This window comes from Corvus brachyrhynchos, unplaced genomic scaffold (genome assembly GCF_000691975.1).
Source record: "Corvus brachyrhynchos isolate BGI_N302 unplaced genomic scaffold, ASM69197v1 scaffold89, whole genome shotgun sequence".
Classification (NCBI taxonomy): domain Eukaryota; kingdom Metazoa; phylum Chordata; class Aves; order Passeriformes; family Corvidae; genus Corvus; species Corvus brachyrhynchos.
In genome coordinates this window covers 908,952-914,476 of record NW_008246063.1, presented here as the reverse complement: position 1 = coordinate 914,476, position 5,525 = coordinate 908,952, and the positions used below count along the sequence as shown (strand labels likewise).

At 44.5% G+C, this 5,525-nt stretch overlaps 1 non-coding gene across 1 annotated transcript; it reads left to right on the top strand.

Moving 5' to 3' along the window:
- The first annotated feature begins 422 nt into the window (after positions 1-422).
- Positions 423-505, top strand: TRNAL-CAG. Its single transcript has one exon. It is a non-coding gene; the product is annotated as a tRNA-Leu (tRNA).
- Positions 506-5,525: the final 5,020 nt, after the last annotated feature.

Genomic DNA, 5,525 nt, shown 5'->3' with positions numbered 1-5,525 from the left:
CCCTCTGAGATCACAGAGGCCCATCACTAAGCAGGCACCGTGTTCACCACCAAACCATATCCCTGAGCCACATCCACACACATCTGAGCACTTCCAGGGATCGGTGACTCCAGCACTTCCCCGGGCAGCCCATTCCAATGCTTGACCACCCTTTCACTAAAGAAATTTTTCCTAATACCCCATCTGAACCATTCCTGGTGCAATTTTAGGCCATTTCCCCTTGTCTTATCCCTTGTTGCTTGAGAGAAGAGACTGACCCCAACCTGGCTGCACCCTCCTGTCAGTTCTGTGTTTCAGGCTGTTCTTTGCTTCCCAGAGAAGAGTCCTGGATGTGCAAGGAAATGCTCCACACACTCAGAGGACACACGTGATGGAAAACAATTTCCCAGGAATTTCATGATGCAGAGCAGCAGGCCCCAGGTGTCAGGATGGCCGAGCGGTCTAAGGCGCTGCGTTCAGGTCGCAGTCTCCCCTGGAGGCGTGGGTTCGAATCCCACTCCTGACAACTTCTTTGCTGGCCAGAGGCATCCCGCAGGGAATTCTGCTGCTTCCCTGTGTAAGACATTCCTGGGGGTGTCCCTGCTGTGGTCCAGCCCGATTATCAACCTATTGGTTGTTCAGGTTGGCAGTGATGAAGCTGAAGTGTGTCCCTCCCACTAATTAACGCCTGGCTCAAGTGCAGTTTTATTTTTCCACGGGATCAACACCTGGCTCAGGTGGAATTTTGGCTTTTCTGGTGGTTTACAGGCACTGGAGCTGCTGGCGACAGGTGGGTCTCAAAGGGGAAAAAGGGTGAGCCCACAAGTTGTGGGGCTGATTGTGAGGGCTTTAAACGAGCTTTGAAGGGGAAGGGGATAAACCCAGGCGTGCTGGGGGAGCCACGGGGCACCATGCCAGTGCTGGGATTGAAATCCATCTGCTTTGTGGCATGGAAGGCTCTACAGAGGGATCTAGACAAGCTGGATCAATGAGCTAAGTGTTCAAAAAATGAGTAAACGTGGCACTTTGTAACACGATTCAGTGGCCATGGTGGCAATCGGTCAAAGACTGGACGTGATGATCTTGGCGTCTTTGCTAAACTTATCAACTCTATGATTCTCAAACCCAGAAATCCTCTTCAAACCTAAACAAGACAAGGCAAAAAACCACACAAAACAAAGCAGCAGCTGCAGCAGTTAAACCCAGAACAATCTTTTTATTGCACCATTTTTTTCCTAATGCATGTGAGGCTTCATAACTTTTATGCTGCAAATTCTTCGAGATGATGTCTTTTATTGAGAGTGTTTTATCCAGCCCCACAGTGTTTGGGTACTGCTGGCAGTGGAAATATCTGTCAAAGCAGGAACTCTCAGCAGTAACTGCTCCACTCTTCTTTCACATGAATTTTTTGGTGATATCTTATCACCATTGCAATCAAATCCTGGCTCCTGGATTTCTTCCATCATTTGTTTTCAAAACCAGTAGCAAGTTCTTGAGATCCCTGTATACCTCCCAGGCAAAGAGGGGAGTCCAGCAACCAAACATGCTTAAAAAGAGCAGGAAAACTGGTTTGGCTTGAAAGGTGAAGAAATTGGACCAAATGAGTCATCCCATCTTTGCTTTCTCGATAAAAACAATGCAGCAGCACCTTCTGCAGTCTCCGGTGTGCACCTTCCTCTGAATATCATTACCAAAGGACCTTTTCTGCTGAGGGCAAGGGGAAAACAGGGTGCAGAGCTGATGTCAGGGCAGTGATGAATTTCAAGCTTTAAGTTAAAAAATAAAGTCTTCCTTTGAGACAGACATTGTGGAAGGAAAGACTTGGCTGCTGCAAGAGCCCAAGTCCAACTGAGGATATAAAACCATGAAGGTTTCCACATCATGGCCAGAGTTGGTGACTCTGCCACTGTTTTGATGTTTAACCACTCCTCCAGTGAATATTTTTTTCCTGATATAAAACCTGAACCTCCCCTGGAGCAACTTGAGGCCATCTCCCCTTGTCCTGTCATTAATTGTGTGGGAGAAGAGGCCAAGCCTTGTCTCTAATTAGAATATCTGTGTGCAACAGCTTTCCCAAAATCAGATATTCTGGTGCAATCAGCAATGTGATGCTTCCCCCAAAACTGCTGCTGAACAAGAAGGATTGAGTGTTTTGGGATCATCTGACTCCCACTGTGGAATGGTGCTCGTTCAGCACATCAAAATATCAAGGAAGTGTTGGTAAACTGCAGAGGATGGTGAAGAACAACTCTGAGTATTTCAGAAGTCAGGAGGGAGATGAGATTAAAAGGAAACAATGTGTGCAATTTGTCTAATCCCTGACTAAGGGGACCAGAACTGTCTACAGGCATTTGAATGTAAAACCAAGAGTGAGAAAGATTGGCTTCGAGTGGAACAAAGAGTTGTTATTAGGAGCAGTGGGAAGTGAAAGAAAATACAGCCTGAACTGCTTGGAATTCAAAGCATTCTGCTGTAGACATTCCTATTATGTAACATTTGTATTAAAAACTTCATCTTTCCAGAAATATCTGGGGTTTTACAGAATAACTGATGATAATTCATCATCTTTTGTTGTTGTTGTTTTTAAATAGAAACAATCGAAAAAATAGTTCTGGCTTTCAGTGACGGACTTGAAAAGAAACACCATCTGTAGGCTAATTTTTAATAAAGAGGATTATATAATAAAAGACTTCTGGTTGGAATTTACTCTGCTTCCTGGGTTCTTGGAAAGGCAGGAAGACACCAAAATCTCCTCTGGATACACTGAGTCCAATTTAGAGACACCTCAGAAACAGGACCATGAAGTAGAAACACTGGGAAGTTGTTGGTAGAGATGAAAATGGGTTGAATTCCCCAGGAAAACTTTCACTGCAGAAGAAAGACACCTCCCCCAAAATTTGTTCAGTGCCTTCCAGACTTTACATATATATATTTATATACACACACACACATAGGAAACTGTTGCTTTTCATATGGAATTTTGTAGGAAATGAATATCCTACTGCCCAAATCTGGCTTGCAGAAGCCGGATGGTGGGGGAGATATTTCTTTTCTGATCCCATGACGTATAAGATCCTCCCCACAAAATGATGCAACCCAGGAGGAATTCTGAAGCTCTTGAGGAAAATTAGCTCCATAAATAGGCAGGTAGGTGGATAAACAGAGAGACAGGAACACGGAATTTGCTTGTTCCAACAACTTTTAAGTGGACACCAACTTGGAATGTTTCACAGAAAAAGCTACTCCTTTTCTGATGAGCTTCAACATTTGAATTCACTGTAATTTTGTGGTTTTTCTGAAGTCAGAATAATCCAGCAGCTGATCCCTGCAACATGGCCAGCACTTTGATTGGCATCCAGATATTCTGGAGCACTTCAGGACAGCCTGGTGACAAGTGAAGTTCAGTTAATGGCCTGGTTTTCTCCTTTAAAATGACCCAGTAGAATGTGGCATGAACATGATCAGCTTTAAAACATTGGGCATTGAGATAATACTCAAGAATGCCTTTCCCAGGGTGAATATCCTGAGCTGGGAGGGATCCACAAGGATCATCGAGTCCAGCTCCTGGTCCTGGACATCCCAATAATCCCACCCTGTGCCTGAGAGCGTTGTCCAAACACTTCTTGAGCTCTGGCAGCCTTGGGGCTGTGACCACTTCCCTGCGGAGCTGTTCCAGAGTCCGACCAGCTCTGAGTGAAAAACTTCTCTTTATTTCCAACCTAAACCTCCCCTGGCACAACTTCAGGCCATTCCCTCGGGTCTGATTGTTGGAACTGATACCAAGTTTAAAATTTTTTTATAGAAGTTTAGTCAGGGGTTTTTGTCCACTTTGCCGCGGGGGGGGGGAGGGAAATGGAATTTCTTTTCAAAAGATTGTTTTACCAGGCGAGGTCTGATGAGCTGAACATCTCAACAGACTGGGGGTAGCAGAGAAGATACACAAAAGATGACGACCATAAACCACCATTAAAGAACTCCAAACATCACCCCTGGCATGATCTGAGACCCCTGGTCTGGAAAAAGAGAGATAACCCAAGAATGAGAACCTAATTAGCATTGGAGGCAAAGAAATCTGTATCCAATATGAACCCAAATACTAAGAACTGCACTACTTGGGACCAATGAGCATTGAACCAATAAATTTCTATGAGTTTTGACTGTCTAACTGTGTGAAAAATCAACTAAAATTCCTGTGCGATTGAATGATTTTCTCTGCACAACCCAGCTATGTGTGGATGAAATGATTTCTGTTGCACATCCTGGCCAGAACAAAGTAATGCTTTGATTCTCTAACACTAAAAAATGTGGTTGGAGAGTTTTTTTGGTTTTCCCGCAGTTTCGGTGACACTATCACTGATCACCAGAGAGAAGAGACCAGTGCCGCCTCTCCACCACACATGTGCAATCCCATCCTATGGTCTGATGTAATCTCATAGCGTGGCCAGAAGTGATCCTTCTTTTTCCCTGGAAATTGCCCGTTTTCCAAAGGGACAGCAAGAGTTCCATGTTTGAGCAGGAAGGATTTGGGGGGCAGGGGGGAGGAAGACACCCCAAATTTTAGGTGTACAGTTGTCCAGGCAATTAAGGGGAGTTCACAAGGGCTGCTCCAGCCTCGGGGCCTTATGGGAGGCTCCGTGATGGTATCCAGACAAATCATCACCCACACACCCTGCCTAATTACTGTTCTTTGCCCAATTAACACATACCAATCCTCCAAGTGAAAGCAAAACATCTGCACCCACTGAAAGGAAGGCCCTGAGCTGAATCCAGAATGTGTCTCCTCTTTGCAGCAGGAAATCTGTGCTGGTTGGAGCTGTGCTTCCCTGCTGGAGCACGAAATCAAACCAGAGCTGCAAATAAACACACCAAAATTGTGTTTCAGCTCCTGCAGACCCCTGAAACACAGGGAGGAGCTGACAAAGGAAAGTCAAAGGGGTTCTAGTCCCAAAGTTTATTCCACGCCTGGCTTAATTGCTTATAATTTACATGGGAAAAGCAATAATTTCTCTTTTCTTTCTCAGTTGCACTCCAGTATTAAGAATCCAACTGCATTTTCCCCCTTTCAATCATCGGGCCCAACCATTATTTTGACAGGGCTTTTTTCAGTCTGATTTTGCTATTACTGCATAGTGGATGGTTTATATTGCTAATTAGCATCTATTAAGGCTGTTATCCCATTCAGGCCTTGATGAATGGAGATGGAAAGAAATAAGGCATCAGAATAAATCAGAGCAGGAGAAACTGAGTTCTCCTTCAGGAAATTTCTCCGAGTTGAACGTGCCTGGATGTGTGCAGTGGAATTTTATATATGCACCTTGTATCATTGGTGTTATGGCTCTCAATGTTCATGTCCAAGGTCTGGATACCTTAAAACAGAAGAGTTTTCAGCCTGGGTGATCTGGGAACAGCTTCCTGTCTCCAGGATCCAATGAGAAACTGAAGACAATCAGGAGAAATAAAAGCACTGGGGGAAAAAAAATATAAGTAACATAAAATCAGGGTTCAAAACCCCTTAAGTTCAGTGATTTTTCCAAACCTGAGGTGTT